This window comes from Vicia villosa, linkage group LG2 (assembly GCF_029867415.1).
Source record: "Vicia villosa cultivar HV-30 ecotype Madison, WI linkage group LG2, Vvil1.0, whole genome shotgun sequence".
Classification (NCBI taxonomy): domain Eukaryota; kingdom Viridiplantae; phylum Streptophyta; class Magnoliopsida; order Fabales; family Fabaceae; genus Vicia; species Vicia villosa.
The window spans coordinates 212,074,151-212,097,584 of NC_081181.1; the positions used below are offsets into that span (position 1 = coordinate 212,074,151).

A 23,434-nucleotide genomic window follows, 5' to 3' on the forward strand; every position below is an offset into this window, starting at 1 on the left:
GACTTCCTAACTTCCTCTTCCCATTGCCTAAAGTGACACACATAAGCTGATTCTCATGCTTATGCATCTTCAATACAATTATGCCTTCAACAGTCAGTGACGAAAGGCAATGGGCAATTAGATTTTAACTTGTTACATATAAAACATACAACATCAATGGTGAAAAATTCTATAAAATATGTACGGGAATATATAGAAGAATCTGGTGGTTCTGGACCACATAAATAAAGCATTTTTCCGATATACCATAAATTTCAAAAATTCTAGAAGTTTTTGTTACACAGCGAAAATTTCAAAAATTTCAAGTATGTGTTTTTGGTTTTTTTAGATCAACATTGGAAATTTCAAAATTTCCGATAAATTTTCTCTGAAAATTTCGTAAATCCCATACTATATCCTGTAAGAACTCGAATTTGACTGCCAAAAGGAGAAAACGTCGTACCAGAAATTTCAATTTGAAGGCCAAAATTTTTTTTTACTGCATGAGCATGGTGAATTTTTTTAAGATAAATTATAGCAAGGGCATTTTAGTCATTAAGAAAATATAGCGGTGACAAGTTAAATCCTCTTACTTTTGGCACACTTAAGGTGCATGAAAAACTAATAATGTTTTTAAAATTTGGGATTTAATCTTCAGACGCATCAAAAGGCAATCAAAGTCAAGCCTTAGACACATGCCATAGATGAAACTATTTGGAGGTTAAGTTCCATCATTTTTACGAAAGTTAACTTTTGGAATCCTCCTGTTATCCTACACCATAAATAATTGCAGAAATGGAAAGAACAACATAAATTTACATAAATCTTTGTTAAAACATACATAAAATATGACAGACATGATAATACTTATTCTATCATGTGTTTGGTTGACACAGGATAACAGATAATATATATATATATATATATATATATATATATATATATATATATATATATACACACACTTGTAAAATAACTATATTTTTCTAAATTATTTTATAAAATATTTTAAAATTGATAAATTGATAAAAAAAAATATTTTTTTCAATTATTTTAAAAAACTCAAAGATACTATTGAGTAAATAATTTCAAATTATATATATATATATATATATATATATATATATATATATATATATATATATATATATATATATATATATATATATATATATACCCTTGTAAAACAATTATATTTTTTTAAAATTATTTTGTAAAATATTTTAAAATTTATAAATTGGTAAAAGAAAAATTATAATTTAAAAATATTCATTGACACTGTTGAGTAAATAATTTCAATTTTTCTTAAAAAAGATCATGAATTCTCGTGTGTCTATATATATATATATATGACAAAATTACCCTTGCAAGAATGATCCGCTGTCGCGCGCAGATCAAAAACGAGTAACTTTTGGAAATATAGTGTAACTGTAACGACAACTCGGATATCGTTCTCACAAGGATTCTTGTAATATTATCAACCAATTGAAGTTTCGATTGGGGGTTTTAAGATTCGATTTAGGAATTTTAGACAAAATAAGCGATTAAATTAAGTGATTATAAAATAAGCTAAAATGACAATTTGCTGATTCGGTTCCTATCTATCATTGATTATTGTAATTTCAACCTCCTAAGCGGATTATCTATTCCTATTCGATTATAATATCCATTGACAAGCGCAATTGATAGTATAAGTTGCATGTTCCTATTATCTGAATTAAGCAAACGGGATTAAGTTTCATGAATTAAGCAAACATGAATTAAACGGACACGATAACGAATTAAGCAAACGATAACGTGACTATAGTTAGGATCATACAACCAATCAAATTAAATCAATATAGTCTATGCAAATCGAATTAAGCAAACAAGAGAGATAGATTAATATTGAAAGGAATAGAACTGAATTATAATTATAATAACCTGAAGGTCGGAACCTGAATACAGCAAATTGTCTCAAAGGAATTAGCTCTCCATGGAATTCGTACAAGCTTGCCTCATAATTTCGTGAATAGTAAAAACGTAACAATGAACATTAGTGGCCAACCCTGGGTAAATGGGAGAAACAATAATTCGGGTCATAACCCAACTGGGTCAAACAAACATAACTCAGGCCCAAAACTAACGATCCAAAACTAAATAAAACTAATGCTGCAGCTTCAAACGAAATTCTGGAAAATATGCGCTCCGAATCTGACTGTGACTCCAACACGAAAGTTGTAGTTCTTCCTCTTAGCTTTCCGGCGATATTTAGAACGCCTCAATTGGATTCCCGGAGCTCCAGTTATGATCATTTTAGTGCAGACTGCTAATGCTGAAAATAAAGTGCAAAAATCAAATTAAACCAAAAATAAACTAAATTAGAAAAACATTATAAAACATAAAAGTAAACAAAGAAAATCAAAGAAATGCTTAAGAACAAACATAGGAGAATGTGCATTAAAACGCACTGATCAAAGAACATATATTTAATTTAAGAAAAAATAAAATTAGAATTCATATTTTTAAAATTTTAATAATTATTTTATTTTTAAATATTCTAATTTTTTTTATTTTGTTAAATTAATTATTAATATATTTAATTTAATATCAAATTAATTTTTATTTATATTTTGTCATATTTAATTTTTTATTTTAAAGTATATTTTATATGGGTAAATTAGTAAATCATTTTCTTATCCTATCTTGCCGGATTCTAACTCAGCTCATATTCAGAATAACAATTTGAACTAGTGAGACAGGATAGGATAAGTTTCAGGATTAACTTATCATATCTTGTTGTGTCAACAAACACTTGATTGAGATAGGATATGATACAAATATCATATCCTGTCTTATATCCTGCGCACCAAACGGGCCATAAATACATTATTAGATGAAAACTAAAATCCATCGAAACATGTATCTCCACCTAAATCTATATATATGCATGGTTTCGCCTTTGACTTTTTCTTATTTGATTCTCTTTCAATCTCGTTCAACTTGGTGAATTCTTCTATCTTATACAATAAGTTATCCGGACATGTTTCAGCTTCCTTTGTGGGATGAGTTGTTCACTATGGTGATGTTTGTGGTATATGACATCCTAGTTTTAAATAAACTTGAACGAAATGTAGTGGTTTTGGAAGTCACTCATTACACAAAATGCGTCTGGTTGGATTTTGAGGTGTGTTACTCTGAAGTGAAAAAATATTCCTGAGAAGTCATATCTGGTCAGATCAATGCACACTATATTATATGCATTTGTTATAAGATGGTCTATTTCAGGGAAGCGCGTTCATTTTTCCTCCGGTGTCGAACCGCTAACACAAGGAATAAGAGATTCATGAATTGCATCGAAATGTTCTTTTTTTCCAGTATAATGTTCTATATGACTCTTTATGCGCCTTTAACTCTTTAAGAAGTTGGTGGTGGACAAGTGTATGATTTTTCTCTCCTCTACTGAGCAAAGCTGAAACAGCACGATAACCCCGGTTACCGTCACCCTTAACATCTACAATTTATTCAATGTATTTGTGCATGAAAACCGGAATCCCTTCAATGTGTTTGATTTTTGATAAAGGTGGTAAAGGAGATTGTTTACTAATGAGAGCACCTTTGAAATACTTTTTGAGATTTTGAAGTTGGAGAATTTGGAAGTTGTGTGTCAACATGTTCAAAATAGGAAGGAGACCGTTTTGTTGAATAGTCACTATGTGTTGATTTGACCTTCTTATGAGCACTCTTTGTTTTTACCGATTCTGGTGGTGGTTTTAAATTTGTGGTTTCCTGATAGATAATTTTCCTTAGTTGCTCTTTGGTGTGCAATTTCATGTTGTCACCAACTTTCAAATTTTTCTCTTAAATCACTTCCCATTCATTAATGATAGATATATTTTATTTACCATCCTTCATCACATCATCATCATCATACTTGGGCCTTTTCTAGTGCATCTGTGAAGCTTCATCTTCTTTGAAATTAAATAAGCACATAGAAGACCATACGTTTTTCTAAGTGTACAACCACACATTGAGATGTCTAAACATACTTTCTCTGCTCGCTTGCTTTAAGGTAAATAAAATTATATCACGTTCGAGATATATTACCCATCAACTGTGAATAAACATTATTGTCTCTGGATCTATGTTCTAATACTATAATGCTGCGACCAAATAATGTTTGTATCTCATTATGTTGATTTTGGTTCTTTTGGTTCATGGAGTCTTTACCTCTACGTAAAACACCTTTATTATTTCCCAAGAAATTCTTCAATGTAGCATGAGCATATTCAACTTTGTTAGTTGTTGTATTTTCAAAGTGTCTAACCTGATCAATCCAAGCACAAACAATCATCTCTTTCACCTGGTCTAGAATTTTACTTTCAACATATTTAAAAAAATGGATATTTGTCACACACCCTCCTGAACTTTATTATAGATGCAACGTACAAGTCTTTCGTAGAAGAATTTATTATAACATTTCAAACATCCATTATTTTTTCCAATGTCACACCAGCTTTGAACATTTTCCCATCTTTACCTTTGATTTGTTTGGTTCCTATCGCAGACTTAAGTCTACTTCTCACATGTTTTGTTTTGTTATACCTACAAAGTAATGCATATAATGTAGGAAACACCTTTGCAACTGAATTCATCAATGAAGTATCGTGAGAGTTTACAATTTCTTTTGACATGGTTTCTTGGTCCTTCAACATAGTCCGACATACCTCTAAAGTCAAGGTAACATTATCCTCTTTTTCACTTTCCAAAACTGCAAACCCAACTCAAAAAGTCATCTCAATAGAAGTAGCACCAATAATTTCCATAAGTGGAAGCTTGTACTTGTTGGTTTTATACGTTGAATCAATTATTAGCACAATGGAAAATATATTGAACAGGTTAATGGAATCAGGATGAGTCCAAAATAAATTTCGAACAGTTTCTCCATTCTCGCACTCTCTATACCTAGATACATAATGATCACCATCCAAAAGCTCCAACAATTGTTGCATTTCATTTCTTGGGCCTCTTATGGATTTGTTGTTTCAGGCACAAAAATTATATACTTGCTTAATATTAGAGACATTATGAGGTTTTTTCGATTTCAGAGTTGCAAGTATGTTTTTGGGTTACACCATGTTAAATATGATGTTAAAAACAACATCATTCTCTTCAGAATTAAAGCAAAATACAATGCAATGACTGACTAACTTGTAACACAAATCATAATTATGTATATCACAAACCATATTAAATGTCCATGTGTTATTCACCTTAAGGTATCTAGACAACTTAAAAGGGCACTTACATTTCCTCGAACTGGTGTCATCTCATTCAACTTTTGAATATATTTTATATAACGGTCACTTCTTTCGTATCTCATTATCATAAATGTTGGTCTTCTATCAAAACTAGAATTTTACCTTCCAATTATAATGTTGAACCCCAAATTTGCAACCTCCGTGCCGATCCAGTGGAGCATATGCTCACGAACAGCAAAATTTTGTTTATTTGTAAATTGTTTACCAACATCTACCTCGACATGAATTGTTTAACATCCATAGACACAATAGCTTTTGGTACAGAGTCAGACTCAAAATTAAACTAATTTAACATCCATAGACACATTTGGATACAACGTCGGGGTGCACCATTGTCGCAACCAGTAATAACATAATAAAATTTAAATTCAACCTGAACACAATCTCAAATTAAACTTTTGGAACTACATGCAACACAATACGAAAGTTAACTTTTGTGCACAACATTCATTTTAAACCAGCTAAACCAGATTATTACAAGAAATGAGGAAGAAAATACATGTGTATTACCTTAAATTCTAACTTCTTTTGCTCCTTTTGATGTGAAAAAAGTAGAACGATGTGGTTTTGAAGTACAAAACTTGATTGAGAATAGAAGGAGAATTTTGGAGGGTTTTGGGATTATGGTGAAGTATGGTGGTATGATCATGAAATGAATAGCACATAGAAGATGGTGTTTTATTCATTTTTCCCGCTTGCTAATTTCATAAGTTAACTTTCGTATTATTCACAAATAGTTTAGAATTAAATACAATAACAAGAGTTCTAAATGAGTCCAAGGGTTAGTTCAGAATTTAACCTACATACGCGTTTTCCATCAGTATGGAGGTTAACTTTTGTACTATTTTTTTACAAATGGGGGGTGGCTCACTTATAAAAAGTGATTTGGTGTGTTTTGGCGGGCGTCCGGAAGTTAAATTCTATAAAGTGAGGGCAATCTTCCAAATGATTGTTATAAGCCCAAATAATATTTTACTTTTTTTAAATAGAAAATTTTATCCTACACTTATCCTTTTGTCCCTACAATTTTTTTTAAAAAAAACTCACTTTACATAACAAATTATTTACCATTGAATTTTTACTCTCTCATTTAATTTTTTCAAAATGGGTGAATCTCCACCCCCTACATATGTTTACTGGATTATTTTACTTTTAGTGTTTTGATACATATTTTTTCTTCATCGGGTTACTTTGAATCAAGTTATCTAGTATGTATTGGTATTTACTAGACAACTTATTATTCAAGTATACCAATATGTATCTTTGTTTATCGGATAACTTGCAACAATGTTATTTAGCATTATAAGTGATCGTCGGATATATTAGTTATAACAATTCTGACTTTTTCTCAATTTTGTTCTTTAGATTACTTACCTAAAAGTAATTTCGTATGTATTTTTTATTTACTTTTTACGGTTCACAGATATGGACATCTCATTAAAGATATATGCGATAAAAATCAATCACGTGTAGATACCACAGATTCATTCTTAACTACACAAGAAGAGGTAATAAGGTGGATTAAGGAGGTTGGGTAAGACATAAAGAGACTATTGTCATTACTCGTTCAGATATCAAAACAAGAGAGAGAGGGAGAGAGAGAGAGAGAGAGAGAGAGAGAGAGAGAGAGAGAGAGAGAGAGAGAAAGAGGGAGAGAGAAAGAGAGAGAAGCCACAAATTAATATTTAGTTATGATAAAGGTGAGAAATACAAGAAAGCACATAGTGCAACACAAAGTTCTACTAAAAAGTATGCTTGTCTATTCAAAATCAGATTAACACCGTCTAAATATGGTTCGAGATGGAAGATTTATGTAAAATGTGGACTTCATAACCACAGTTTGAAGGATAGAAAAACACTTAGAAAGGGGGGGATTGAATAAGTGTGACTTTAAATCTTGGACGATAAAAATAAATGCACAAATATTTTTATCCTGGTTCGCTGTTAACGAAGCTACTCCAGTCCACCCCCGCAGAGATGATTTACCTCAACTGAGGATTTAATCCACTAATCGCACGGATTACAATGGTTTTCCACTTAGCCGCAACTAAGTCTTCCAGAGTCTTCTGATCACAACCTGATCACTCCAGGAACAACTGCTTAGTTCACTCCTAAGACTTTTTCTAGAGTCTACTGATCAACACGATCACTCTAGGCTTAGTTCACTCCTAAGACTTTCTGCTCAGCCAACTGCTAAGACTTCCTCTAGAGTATTCTGATCAACCTGATCACTCTAGTTACAAACTGCTCAGCCAACTGCCAAGACTTCCTAGAGTATACTGATCAACCGATCACTCTAGTTCCTTACAACTTAATGTAATCAATTCAAGAGTTTACAAATGCTTCTTAAAAGCGATAATCACAACTGTGATATTTCTCTTACAGTTTAAGCTTAATCTCACTAAGATATTACAACAGCAATGTAGTGAGCTTTGATGAAGATGAAGATTCTGAGTTTTGATTTGAACAGCGTTTCAGCAAGTTTGATATAAGTTGATTTTGTGCAGAATCGTTAACCTTGCTTCTCATCAGAACTTCATATTTATAGGCGTTGAGAAGATGACCGTTGAATGCATTTAATGCTTTGCGTGTTCCGTACAGCTTTGCATTTAATGTTATACGCTTTTGTCAACTACCTCGAGCCTTGTTCACGCTGTGTCTACTGACGTAGCCTTTAGTAGCTTTAACGTTCCTTTTGTCAGTCAGCGTAGTCTGCCACGTGTACTTCCTTCTGATCTGATGTTTGTGAATACGACGTTTGAATATCATCAGAGTCAAACAGCTTGGTGCACAGCATCTTCTGATCTTCTGACCTTGAAGTGCTTCTGAGCGTGATACCATCTTCTGATTTTCAGTGCTTCTGATCTCATGTTCTTCTGATGCTTCCATAGACCCATGTTCTGATTCTGCTTCGACCATCTTCTGATGTCTTGCCAGACCATGTTCTGATGTTGCATGCTGAACCATTTGAGACACATCTTCTGAGCGCTGAATTATGCGTACTCTTTATATATTTCCTGAAAGGGAAATTGCATTGGATTAGAGTACCATATTATCTTAAGCAAAATTCATATTATTGTTATCATCAAAACTAAGATAATTGATAAGAACAAATCTTGTTCTAACAATCTCCCCCTTTTTGATGATGACAAAAACATATATAAATGATATGAATTTGCGATCAGAAAGAGTAGACGGCAAAAGACAAATTACACAGCTATAGCATAAGCATATGAATATGTCTCCCCCTGAGATTAACAATCTCCCCCTGAGATAAATAATCTCCCCCTGAAATAAATACTCGAAGAACTTTGATAAAAGACTTCCCTGATTATTTCGGTAGAGACGATCATATAAGCTTCTGCCTTCAGAGAATTCATAGCTTCTGACTTCTGCTTCCATTGGACAGCTTCAGAACTTGAATTTCTTTGATCTTCAGAACATTCACAGCTTCTGACTTCTGCTTCCATTCAGGACAGCTTCAGAACTTGAATTACTGGATCTTTTAGAACATTCACATCTTCTGATTTCTGCTTCCCTCGGATAGCTTCAGAACTTTGAATGTCTACCAACATCACTTCATGCTAGATTTGTATCAGAACATTGTTGAATGTACCAGAGCATCATCTGAGCATCTCTACATCCTGAAATGTTACAGAACAAAAACTAAACGACAAAAGTCAGCATGAACGAGTTAGAACATAAAATGTATATTCAAATACATGATATGTATCAGAGCCAAATGTATCAGAGCATTTAGGCTAAAAACATGTATCAGAGCAAATAATGTATCAGAGCCATAACATTATATGTATCAGGGCAAATAGAATTTTGTCATAACATGATAGACAATGATATTCAAATTCTATTATCAGTGCTTCTGATTCATTCTTCTTTCTTGCTTCTGATCTCTGAAGCTTGACAGCACTCAGCTTGCTTCAGTTTCCATGGTTTTGCTTCTAGTGTTTGCTTTGAAGATTCACTTCACTTCTCTGTACCTGCAAAACACTTAAACCATATAGAACTTGCAGTTCTTGTTAGTGAATGTGTGGGAGCCTTTACCCAGCAACTGATAGATTTAATCAAATCATTTATCATTTATCTTTCTCCCCCTTTTTGTCATAACATCAAAAAGAATATATAAAAAGATTCAGATGTAAAAAAAAACAGAACACATGGAGGAAGAAGATGATTTCATTAAGGTTCAACCAATGGGTACAAAAGTACAAGATGAAAAGATCAGATGCACAGAAACAAAACAGATGCAAAGAAAAGAAAGAAACACCACAGACTCAAACTAAGATGGCCCTAGTCTTGATAAGATCTTGGCCAGCATCTCTTTAACATCGTTGTTGTGTCCTTCTTGCCTTTCAATGAAAGCATCATACTTGTCATTGAGTGAGCTTTGCTCATCCTGTCTCCTCTGAATCGCTTCTAGAGTCCTTGCAAGACGAGAAGGTTCATCAGATGAAGCTTCACCGCTTTCAACCACAGGAATGACAACATGATCTGCAGCTTCCATAGAAGTATCATTTGCTGGGATGTCCTCAACAGGGTCTGATTTAGCAACATGATCTTCAGCATCTGCTTCTTGCATAGAAGCATCTCCATATTCTGCAGCAGGAATTTCCGAGTTGCCATTCTCAAGTGCCTGAAGAATGGCAGCTAGATTCCTTGGAGCAGAGGGACCTTCAACTTCTGGTGGGTCAACAACTTCTGGAATGACCAAGCTAGGGTCTTTCTTAGAAGGGTTTTCCCTCAGAAAGTCAAATAAGGTCTTGAAGTCTCCAAGCAGAACAGGATACTCAGGAATCCAGATAACCATGTCCCTGCATGGGTTTGCTTCCATTGCAGCAGCCAGTCTCAATACTTCCAATTCATCCACAAAGGGCTTCTCCTCAGCAGCAACACAATTTCTGAGAGGATGGTAGTATATACCATTATCTTCCTCCAGAAGGTAACCAGGGTAACCAGGGGCAGCAGCCACTAGTCTTTTCTGAACACTCATTGCTTCTACTTGAAAATCCTTGCGAAATCTTCTCCAGAGATTTCTTGTAGAAACATCATCCAGACCATTTAGGAATGCATCCTTCAGAAGGTCTAGACTACTAATCACCTCATGTCTGAAGAGTTCCAGGTATGTAGAAGGTTCAGGTTCAAGCGGATTGAAGGTAAATTTGTAGTCTGGATAGAGAAGACAGTAGGGTTGGGATTTTCTGGTAGGTAATGGATGAGATATAGAAGGTGGAGGTGCGGTGGTTGAGGAGGAGGGGATATCTGAGAGAATGATTGATGAGGTTGGAGTGTCAGATGGGATGGAGTGAGGAGAGGGTGGAGTATTTGTAAAGGGAATTGGTGAGGGGAAATTATCAGAAGGAGTTGGTGGAAGAATGCTCAACGGTGTGGGGTTTAGAATGGGAGAGGAGAAGGATGATGGAGAAGGATTTTGTAAAGTGAAGTTTACTTTTGGTTCAGATGGAGGTGATTGGAAAGATGGTTTAGGGACAGAAGGAGGTGGAGTAAGGACATTTCTGGAGATTTGTACAGAAGAAGAAGAAGAAGATCTGGTTCTGCGAAAGGAATCTCTGATCCTTTTATCTCTTCGTTCTTTAGAGTCCACCTTGTCAGGATCATAGGTGACCCTCAACTTCTTGGCTCTTTCAGCCTCATCTTCTTCAGCCTTTCTTTTTAACCTTGCCTGTCGTTCCTTCTTATCCTTCTTCAGAATATCCTCTTTAGACGGAAGTACTCTGCCACGGATCCAAGCAGGATCAACATCCGATTGCTTCCTCACGCAATCTTCCAAGTAAAACTTGACAACTTGATCAAGTTCTTTATGAAACAGAGAGATGAACCCTTTAACAGCAATTCTTCTAGACAGAATGTCAGGAAAGCTCGTGCACATAACAGGTACATTCTTAATGACTTCCAATCCGAACAGATCAACACCATTGAAGATGGGACCTTGAGTTACTCCAAGAAAATGCGAGGCATTACGATTTCTGATGGAGTCCACCACTTTGCTTTCAATCAGAATGTCTGAAATCATCCTTCCGAAAGGAATGGTTGTTCTTGGAATATGAGGATACTTCGCCCTTTCATCTTCTCTTGACTCAAAGATAGAGGTTTTCAGATTCTCAAATAGAATATGGGAGATGTTGATCTCTATCTTTTTGCCAATGCAGAAAAGAGTATACTTGTGAGTCGGACTGATGTAGGAGGAGCAGCGCATCTTTTTTCTATGGTGAAGAGAACCCAGAATAATCTCAGCCCATACTTTATAAAAAGGCTTTAAGTTGCCCGTAAAATGAGAATCAGTTCCAACAACCGTAGAGATTTGTTTTTCAACTAAAGTCCAGTCAACTGTATGGGGTTGAAACTCAGACCAACCTTCTTCATCATTAAGATTGTACAGCTTTCTGATGAGTTTCTCAGTGATAGTCACTTCATGCCCTAGCACGAATGAAATGATGGCAGTTGGGGTAACTGTTGCATGTACCCAAAACTCCTTTACAAGTTCAGGATAGATTGGACCAACCAATCTATCAAGATATTTAGACCATCCTTGCTCAAGGATTCTTGCATCACACTGAAAGCCATTTGCTTTAAGGTTGTTGATGTCCACAGCCGATTCACATAGAACTTCCAGTTCTTTCGTGGGTATTAAGCATGTTTTCAACGGAGCATCATTTTTGCTTAAACGGTTCTGTGTGGAAGTGATACTATCTTTAGAGATTGATGAACGAGAGGATGGATTCATTATGATAATGCTTTGTGATCAAATCAAGAACTAGGGTTTGAAGAAAGATGCAACAAGGTGAATGCACAACAGAGAGAGAAAGAGAGAAAAAAAATGGGAATGAAGATGAAGCGGGTTATTTAAAAGATTTAAAAAGAAATCAATATGCATTTAATGAGAATTGACATTAGGAGAGAGAGGACACAGTAAATGAAATGATTTAATACAGTTACCTAGGTCGGCGTCTTTTCAACTGCACGCTTTGTACTAACCGTACAGATACGTGTTCATCATCAGATAATAGATGACAGCTGTATTTAAGAATAGACTTTACGCCTTCAGATTCTGATCACTGCTTCTGAGTTGATCAAGTTTCTCTTCTGGAAATACTCCTTCTGAAGTGTGCTGATATAAGACTGAATGATCTTCTGATCCATTACTTCTGATATACACAGCTTCTGGAGGTTCACTTCTTTGTTCTGCAGCTTCTGATAAGATAAAACTGTATCTGCAGAAATTCTTAAGCTCTTTGTTTCATCAGAAACAAGTTTATCATCAAAACAGATGTTTACTGATTTGTCCACAATTAATGTTTCAATGTTGTATATTCTGTAGCATTTAGAGCAATCAGAAAAAAAAACAAGAATGAAACACCAATGCTTTAGAGACAAACAAAACAGATGGTTCCAAGACTAATAAACTTTCTTTTCTGAATTCCTACAAACAAAGTTTCTTCAACAGATTTAAGAACAAGAACTTGAAAGACAATCTTTCTTCCCTTCAAGTGTTGAGACCAACTTGAATCCAGGTGTCAAGTCATGTTGAATGTTGTCTTCTTTGTTATCAAGAGAATCTGCAAAAGAAATAATCTTTTTCTTTGGTACCCACATCTTCTTGGGTCCTTTCTTGTTAGATTTTCTCAAGTTCTGATTGAACTTGGGTTTGACATTGTAAGCAATAGGAGGAACAGCATGATAATTCTTAATGTGAGTTTCATGATATTTCCTAGGTTGTGTCACATGCTTCTTAGTGTGTGTTATGTGAAAACTTTGTGCATGTGAGGTGTGCCTAATATCATGAGAGTGGCCATACTTGAACTGATCATACAATGGCTTGTATGTAATTTTCATTTCATCAACAGGTTCAAGTTTGTATGGGGTTTCACCCTCATAACCAATGCCAACTCTTTTGTTTCCAGACACAGCATATATCATAGAAGCTAGCTGACTTCTGCCAATACTTCTAGATAAGAACTTTCTGAAACTTAAATCATATTCTTTCAGAATATGGTTCAGACTAGGAGTGGATTTTTCTGAATCAGAAGGAGATCCAACATTATTGGATAATTTTAAAAGTTTTTCTTTTAATTCAGAATTCTCCAACTCAAGCTTCTTTGTTTCAAATTCAAATTGCTTTTTCAGCTTTTTGTATTTGAGACTAATCTGAGACTTGAGTTCCAGAAGTTCAGTTAGACCGGAAACTAACTCATCTCTAGTAAGTTCAGAAAATACCTCTTCAGAATCTGATTCTGATGTAGATTCTGATCCGTCATCTTCTGTCGCCATCAGCGCACAGTTGGCCTGCTCATCTTCTGAATCATCTTCTGACTCATCCCAGGTTGCCATAAGACCTTTCTTCTTATGAAACTTTTTCTTGGGACTTTCCTTTTGAAGATTTGGACATTCATTCTTGTAGTGTCCAGGCTCATTGCATTCATAGCACATGACCTTCTTCTTGTCAAATCTTCTTTCATCAGAAGATTCTCCACGTTCAAATTTCCTTGAACTTCTGAAGCCTCTGAACTTCCTTTGCTTGGTCTTCCAGAGTTGATTTAGCCTTCTGGAAATCATGGACAGTTCATCTTCTTCTTCAGATTCTGATTCTTCAGGATCTTCTTCTCTGGCCTGAAAAGCGTTAGTGCATTTCTTGATATTTGATTTTAATGCAATAGACTTACCTTTCTTTTGAGGCTCATTTGCGTCCAACTCTATTTCATGACTTCTCAAGGCGCTGATAAGCTCTTCCAGAGAAACTTCATTCAGATTCTTTGCAATCTTGAATGCAGTCACCATAGGACCCCATCTTCTGGGTAAGCTTCTGATGATCTTCTTCACATGATCAGCCTTGGTGTATCCTTTGTCAAGAACTCTCAATCCAGCAGTAAGAGTTTGAAATCTCGAAAACATCTTTTCAATGTCTTCATCATCCTCCATCTTGAAGGCTTCATACTTCTGGATTAAGGCAAGAGCTTTTGTCTCCTTGACTTGAGCATTTCCTTCATGAGTCATTTTCAAGGACTCATATATGTCATAGGCCGTTTCCCTGTTAGATATCTTCTCATACTCAGCATGAGAGATAGCATTCAGCAAAACAGTTCTACATTTATGATGATTCCTGAAAAGCTTCTTTTGATCATCATTCATTTCTTGCCTTGACAGCTTTACGCCTCTGGCATTTACAGGATGTTTGTAACCATCCATCAGAAGATCCCATAGATCACCATCTAGACCCAGAAAGTAACTTTCCAGTTTATCTTTCCAGTATTCAAAGTTTTCACCATCAAATACCGGCGGTCTAGTATAACCATTGTTACCGTTGTATTGCTCAGCAGAGCCAGATGTAGATGCAGGTGTAGGTATAGTCCTTTCACTTTCATCAACCATCTTTTAAATGAAGCGTTTTTCTCTTCCTGAATCTTTTCTAAACACGGTTAAGTGCTTGCACCTTAGAACCGGCGCTCTGATGCCAATTGAAGGATAGAAAAACACTTAGAAAGGGGGGGATTGAATAAGTGTGACTTTAAATCTTGGACGATAAAAATAAATGCACAAATATTTTTATCCTGGTTCGCTGTTAACGAAGCTACTCCAGTCCACCCCCGCAGAGATGATTTACCTCAACTGAGGATTTAATCCACTAATCGCACGGATTACAATGGTTTTCCACTTAGCCGCAACTAAGTCTTCCAGAGTCTTCTGATCACAACCTGATCACTCCAGGAACAACTGCTTAGTTCACTCCTAAGACTTTTTCTAGAGTCTACTGATCAACACGATCACTCTAGGCTTAGTTCACTCCTAAGACTTTCTGCTCAGCCAACTGCTAAGACTTCCTCTAGAGTATTCTGATCAACCTGATCACTCTAGTTACAAACTGCTCAGCCAACTGCCAAGACTTCCTAGAGTATACTGATCAACCGATCACTCTAGTTCCTTACAACTTAATGTAATCAATTCAAGAGTTTACAAATGCTTCTTAAAAGCGATAATCACAACTGTGATATTTCTCTTACAGTTTAAGCTTAATCTCACTAAGATATTACAACAGCAATGTAGTGAGCTTTGATGAAGATGAAGATTCTGAGTTTTGATTTGAACAGCGTTTCAGCAAGTTTGATATAAGTTGATTTTGTGCAGAATCGTTAACCTTGCTTCTCATCAGAACTTCATATTTATAGGCGTTGAGAAGATGACCGTTGAATGCATTTAATGCTTTGCGTGTTCCGTACAGCTTTGCATTTAATGTTATACGCTTTTGTCAACTACCTCGAGCCTTGTTCACGCTGTGTCTACTGACGTAGCCTTTAGTAGCTTTAACGTTCCTTTTGTCAGTCAGCGTAGTCTGCCACGTGTACTTCCTTCTGATCTGATGTTTGTGAATACGACGTTTGAATATCATCAGAGTCAAACAGCTTGGTGCACAACATCTTCTGATCTTCTGACCTTGAAGTGCTTCTGAGCGTGATACCATCTTCTGATTTTCAGTGCTTCTGATCTCATGTTCTTCTGATGCTTCCATAGACCCATGTTCTGATTCTGCTTCGACCATCTTCTGATGTCTTGCCAGACCATGTTCTGATGTTGCATGCTGAACCATTTGAGACACATCTTCTGAGCGCTGAATTATGCGTACTCTTTATATATTTCCTGAAAGGGAAATTGCATTGGATTAGAGTACCATATTATCTTAAGCAAAATTCATATTATTGTTATCATCAAAACTAAGATAATTGATAAGAACAAATCTTGTTCTAACACAGTTTACCTGATAGATTTAAAGGTCATGCGTTTAGTGATCGTCTAATTGTAGATGAGCGGAAACATTTTGTTGATTTGACAAAGTATCATGTTCCATCCACAGACATACTTCTTTCATTGCTAGAGTGAGATCCTGAGAATGTCACTCGGATCATGCAAATATATAAACATGAGGGTAAGTTACAAAAAGAGATACGAAGTATACTAGAACTGAGATACAACATTTATTTAAGATGATAGAGGATGAAGTTTATGTTTACTTTAGCAGAAGAAGAAATTACTCGGATATTGTGAGAGATATTTTTTAGGTCCACCCAAATTCATTAAAGTTGTTGAATATTTTTCATACTGTATTGATTAAGGATAACACGTATATTTTTTGGGTCCCCCTTTATTGTTGGGATTGAAAGTATTTTACCATAGTAGTATGTATTTCTTTTAATGTTTGTATTGTGAACTAGTTATGAATAATATAGATGTTAATCTTTGTTTTCATATTCTATTATGGTTTGAATTAATATTGAGAAATATTTTTCAAACACTTGACATAAAATTATCATCTATAAGTGACCAAACTCTAGAAATAGATTTGAGAGTTGATATTCACTTTGTATCAGATTTTAATATTTGTGTGTTGTTTAATAGATTGAGACATCATCTACTATTCTAATCGATAAAATCCCGCAATGACGCTTTAAAAAAACGGTGTTGACGAGTGATACGTGATTATAAAGATGAGTAACTTTGTTCACATGCTAAGATTAAGAGAATGCATATGTAATAGGTTTTTACTTATCATGTTGTTATTTGTAATCTATTCCTGATTTAATATTGAGGATATTTTGGTTTCATTGTTCAACCATGGATTTGAATTGCTATTGAGAGATATGGTTCAAATCTTGATCTAATATAAGCCTCTGTTAGATTCTAAATGCTAGACATAGCTTTAGGTTTAATGTTCACAGAGAGTATCGATTCTTAATGCTTCCATATTGATTGATAGGTTGAGACATCATCGATTAAACAATAAGGTTGAAACCTCATCAGAAGTTTAGATATTAACTTTGCTGTGAGCGATATGTGATGATATTGATGAATGTTTAGATTGTGTATAACTGATTGGTAAAATGCATATTCTATCGATGGAAGAACTTCAATCTTGACAAGCTCTCATATCTCTCCAAAACTTTCTTTATCAAATCTGCTTTTACTTTCGTAACTTTAAATTTTCAAAATCTTTGCAAACCTAAGCATAAAAACATATTAATTGTTGAACGACATTGATATCGCACTAATCCCTGTGGAGACAATAAAAATAAATACTTACAATTTTAATTGCTACTGCTGCAACAACAAAAGCACGCCAATGGTGAGTATGTGAAGTTTACGATTGGGAAAAAGAAAAAAGCCTTCATCAAAGAAAAGTAATACAATATTTTATCAGGGCCGGTCCTGACTTTTTAGAGGCCCTGGACAATACTAAAAAATGGACCCTAATAAAAAAAATTAAACAATTAACTTTGAATTTTGATTTTATGAAATTTTTTCTTAAAATATTATAAATTATTTTCAATTATTTTTTATGAATTGAAAAATAGTTTTAACATCTAATTATTTAAAGATATATTATTAAAAAATTTCTTATAACCAAAATCTCATAATTATAATGAAAATCACATAAGTTTTTACTATGATATTTCTAGAAAGTAATCTTTATAACAAATTTATTTAATATTACATTAAATTTAAGTCATATTTTAAAAATTAAAAAACTTATAACAAAATAATAAAATATTTAAAAATTAAAATTAACTACCCTTTATTTATTAATTATAGGATTCTATATTTTTAAAAGATAATTTTAAATAATTCATAGATTAATTTGTAATTTTAAAACAAACTTGAAATCTTTATAATCACAAGAATGGAAATAGAACAATTATATTCCAAAAAGGCCTTATATGGGAATTGAACCCACGTCATTCCGCTCCCCAAAATGCTTCAATGACTCACTAAACCACTTAGCCAAGCGCTTCCTTTACAATATCAATGCAATGTACTATATTTAATATATTTCAAATAATTTTGCAATGCCCATAAACTCAAATTTTGAGGCCCCAATTTTTTTGAGGCTCTGGGCTATGGGCCTGCTTGCCCTGGCCCAGGGCCGGCCCTGTATTTTATATTATATGTGAATATACATTCTAGTCCTTCGTAGTTCGCATGGAAAACTAGAGAAAACTATCGTTTATACAAATAATGCAATGTCATTTATATAATTTGAGTGGTGTTATTTAAACACTTGAATATTGAAACTATATTCTAACACTGTATGCAAATACATAACGACTGATGTGACAAAAAGAAAGAGAATAAAAAAGACACCTTATATGAAAATGCATAAAGATACATTATTGAGTTTTGATTAGACCAAAAACTAATCACATCGATAATATTAACTTTAATGGGATATTGTACGCACTCCTTTACATTCATTTTGCTTGTGGAACTATGTATCGAGATGTTTATTTTCACATAAGGTCATTTAGCCTTAATAAGACCAATCATTCGAGCAGTACTCTCGCCTACACTCTGGAGAGTACCCACAAAGGGTGGGTGAGTTTATCCCTTTATTAAGTAAGGTCGTAGAATCCGGCGATAAAGATAAAATGGTGAGTTCCCCTTAAAGGTGGTCACAGCCCACGACTAGGAGACATGGCGCTGCCGGGTCAACATAGAAAAGGACATGGGGATTTAATTTTATGTACTAAGACAAACAAAATTAAAACCAAGGATATAGTTATGGAAGGGTGTGGAGATGTTATTAGAGACAAGAATGGAAATTGGTGAGGGGGTTTTGCTAATGTCTTTGTTGCTGAACTTTGGGGAGTGTTTGAAGGTCTTAGGTGCACCTAGAGACTAGGTTTTAAAAGAGTTGAGCTAAATGTCGATTCTGTTGCAGTTGCAAATAAAGGAGTATCTTCGAGTTTTGAAGGTCATGCCTTGTTACGTCAAATTTGAAAGTTGATTAATCTTCATGAGGAGGTGCATGTTGTTCACATCTTTAGGGAGTCCAACAAGTGTGCAGACGCTCTTGCGAATGAGGGTTGCTATCTTAATTTTAATGGTATCTTTTACGATTTTGTGCCTAGTCATAGATGGGTTGATTTAAACGAATTAATAACATTAATGGTTGGTCAAAGACGGTATTTATGTGCATTATGTACAATAAACAATTAATAAAAAGTGGCCCATGCAGGTCTCGAACCTGCGACCTTCGCGTTATTAGCACGACGCTCTAACCAACTGAGCTAATGGGCCACATGTTTGATTATTTATATGTTTATTTGTTATTTGTTATTGTATATACTAAGAAGATTATTATGTATGTGAATAGTGTTTCATTATTTATTTGTTATAGTGTATACTAAGAAGATTATTATGTATGTGCATTATGTACAATTAATAAAAAATGGCCCATGCAGGTCTCGAACCTGCGACCTTCGCGTTATTAGCACGACGCTCTAACCAACTGAGCTAATGGGCCATATGTTTTTTTTATTTATTTTTTATTCTATACATAACAAACGGAGCATATAGGTATGCAACTCATGCTTAACACATACTATCTCAATGTCTTTACATTTACTATTACTTTATTGTGTTATAAGCATAACATTTTTGTTAATATTCGTAATTTCATCATTCATTTCTTATTTGAGGTTTAAAATCTCCAATTTCCCTCAATCATGGAAAAAATATACTCCTAATATTTTATCCTTTTAGCCACAGTTAGTTTCCAATAGATGCTTTGAACAATTTCTTATCACATATAATTGATTATACCTTAATCTAACTTTAACACTTAATAACCTTCAAATTGCATTCAGAAAAGAATCAAAGAGTTAGCAATGAGATAAATAAGGGTATATTATATTTGGATATTACAAAAACAAGAGATACTACCTCAGTCCCAAATTATAAGATATTATTTTAGCATTTCACACCAATTAAAAAACACAATTAATTTTGTAGGGAAAGTGATCAATGCATTTTGATGCATATTCCTTTATGTTTATACTTATGCATTTCCATACTTTACCTTGGTTATTTTTTTATTTTATTGTGTTTTTATAAATCAGTTTATTTTTGCACTTATTTGATTTTTCGTACTTAATTTTTCAGCATTAGCAGTGTGCACTAAAATGATCATAATTGGAACTACGGGAATCAGATCGATACGTTCTAATAATTGCCGGAAAGCTAAGAGAAAGAGCTACAACTTTCATGTTGGAGTCAAAGAAAGATTCGAAGTGCATAATTCCCATAATTCTATTTAAGTTGCAGCATTAGTTATATTTCCGATCACTATTATAAGCACAAAAAATAACCTTATATTTTGATCAATATTATAAACAAAAGTCAATATTTTTTAAATTAATTAATGTTTTTCTTACTAGTATTCCCTTGATTTAATTCAAAAGCATTTAATGTTGGTATTTAATTCATCAAATATAACTAAGGATATTTATTGAAAAGAAAGATAAAATGTTGTTGTATTTTATTCTTCAGCCTCAACTTGATTTATATAGTGGAAATTCCATAAATTACAATTAATTTTCTCCTTAATGGAGAATAAGGAAATTAAAGGAGAATAAATAGAAATAATTAAATAGGGAAATCAAATATTTTCCAACATTCCCCCAAGTTGGTTAATACAATATTATAGTAAATTTTACATTGATTGAACATGAAATCATGAAAATCAATTACACTTAAGGACTCTAACACCATGCTACATTACCTTTAAACCTTATAAACCACTCCCCCTCAACCTTACCCTTCACCAACTATCACACAATCATCGCCCTCAATCATACACAAACCATTCCCATCAAAGCTACGTCTAGAGCTTGGGATCTTCTCTACCACCCACACTTTAAAAGCATATTTCCCCACTAAAATCGTTTCTTGTTGTTGTTGTTGTTGTTATTTTTTATGTCTTTTTTTATTGTTTCACAAATATGATTCTAGAGCAGAACTAGGCAACATTGAAATTATGGTGAAATGCTCATTTATTGTTGCCTATATGGTGTTTGTTAAAATTCCTCCACCATAATTATTTTGCAATGAGTAAAGAAGAAGCACAATTTTGCATTTCTTATGAATTTTACTCATATAGGAGGGTTGCATTATCCATTCCATGAGTTCCATTATTTCCATGATGGCAAGGATGAGAGCAAGAGTATTTCCCGTATGGTATCTCATCTTAAGATACTACATTTATGCATTGACAACGCAAAAATACAATTCAAAAAGCTATTGAGAGTGATTCGTATTTGTTTATGGGATTTTAGGAGTCATTATGGGGAATTGGGCAATGGATATGTGGAAGATATATGTGCATTCATGCCATGAGTTGGACATGTCATCATCTTGAGGGTCTGGTTCATAAGTCACATTATGGATATCGCAAAACTATCTACAAGAGACTTTGGTAACTTTGATGGAAATGAAGGGATTGTATTGGACGCAAGATTTTTAGAGAGAGTCTTTATAACACATATTTTCATTGTAAAGAGAACACCTCCTAAGTGTCGTCTTGATTTCTCTTAGGCATTTAAAGTTGCACTTCTTAAGGTGGTCGTTGAGTCAGGATCAATAGGTTTTTGGGTTTGGTTATTACTTCTTTCTCATTTTACTTTACAGATGACCAAACCTTAAAGTAGGTGGGATCACATGTTTAGGAATCAGAAGGCCTTGCAATAACATTACAATTTTTTAGTGTTTAGGCACTTGGATGAATGCAGATGATCTTGCTGACTTAGTTGATAATGTGTTAATAAGCATTGATCAAAATAAGTTAGGCCATAAGGGAGTTCATATTGAGGAGAAAGATGCAAATGTGAGCTCTTAAATCAAGCAATATCTTCGTAAGGTTACAGATGGTCACTTCACAATAGTTGTGAAAATATTGGGGTCATCCGGTGTAACCCCTTACACTGCACATACTATGAAGGATTTGGAGGCTAAACACCCATACAAATCACCTCCCCCCTCCATGTCGACCACCTTGTTCTCTGAAGCTCCTCTAATAGATGAAGTTCATATTATCTTCAAGTGCATTAAGTCATTTTCCAAAGGGACTTCATGTGGTAGAGATGGTTTATGAGCATAAAATTTATTAGAGACACTATTTGACCCTGTTATTAAAGCCTGATAGTGGAATATGACCAATTATTGTGGGTTCTATTTGGAGGCAATTGATATCCAAGTTTGCAATGAAAGGGGTCAGTTAGGATGCAACACAATATCTCAATGACTTCTAGTTTGGGTTCAGGATTTTGGGTGGTGTTAAGGCCATTTTGTTCAGTGTCAACAGGGTATTGAGCAAGCGACAAGGAGATGGCTCTTTAACTATGCTCGCGGTGGATTTCAAGAATGCTTTCAACCTGGTAGATCTATCAACCATACTACAAAGGGTGAGGGTGAGATGCCCATCTATTTTTTTGTGGATTGAGATTCTCTATGGTCATACAACAAGGTCTTACCTTGGGGATGGACATATTATGTCAACCACTAGAGTGCAACAAGGTAACCCGTAAAGGCCGCTCCTTTTTTCCCTTATGCTACACCCACTTACTCATTAGATCAATGACAATTGTAAACATCTTTTTCATGGTTGGTACTTGATGATGGGACCATCATAAAGTATTAAGAGGATGTGTTTAGAGCCTTTAACATCATTCGGAAGACCGATCCAAGATTAAGTCTCAAATTGAATATTCATAAAACATATACCTTTTGGCCTTCGTGTGATGGTAGTAAACTTCGTGGGAAGTTATTTCCTTCGGACATTGGGAGGCCGATGTTTGGGATGAAGTTTCTTGGAAGGGTTGTTAGTTGAGATAAAGGCTTTATCGAAGGGTTGTCCATGAAGAGAGATGTCAGGGTTATTGACTTAATGCATATTCTGGCGTAACTAAGGGATCCTCAAAGTGATATTCTTTTACTTCAATCTTGCATGGGTATCGCCAAACTATTTTTTTGGCCTTAGAACGTGTCAACTTAATCATATGGAGAAAGAAGTTATTTAGTTTGATAAATATTTGCAGATGGTGGTTTAAGACATCATGGTTGGTGGAGGTCATTTCTTCTAGGAACTTTAATAGAGGATGGTTTCCTTACCTATTAGAGTTGGGGGATTCGATTTGTATTCAGCAGTAGATGCGGCTTCATACACGTTTGTGGCTTCTGGGGCTCAATATTGGGTTTTACAATATCATATATTGAGAGACAATTGGATATACGGTATGAACTATGATTTCGACAGAGTTTTGGATGGTCTTAGTGTTGCAATTCCAGATTTTGACCTTAAC

General features: G+C 34.4%; 2 non-coding genes across 2 annotated transcripts; both read right to left on the reverse strand.

The window, feature by feature from the left end:
• Nucleotides 1-19,302: 19,302 nt before the first annotated feature.
• On the reverse strand, nucleotides 19,303-19,376 carry TRNAI-AAU (transfer RNA isoleucine (anticodon AAU)). Its single transcript has one exon. It is a non-coding gene; the product is annotated as a tRNA-Ile (tRNA).
• A 152-nt stretch (nucleotides 19,377-19,528) lies between these two features.
• On the reverse strand, nucleotides 19,529-19,602 carry TRNAI-AAU (transfer RNA isoleucine (anticodon AAU)). The gene has a single exon. It is a non-coding gene; the product is annotated as a tRNA-Ile (tRNA).
• Between the last annotated feature and the right edge of the window lie 3,832 nt (nucleotides 19,603-23,434).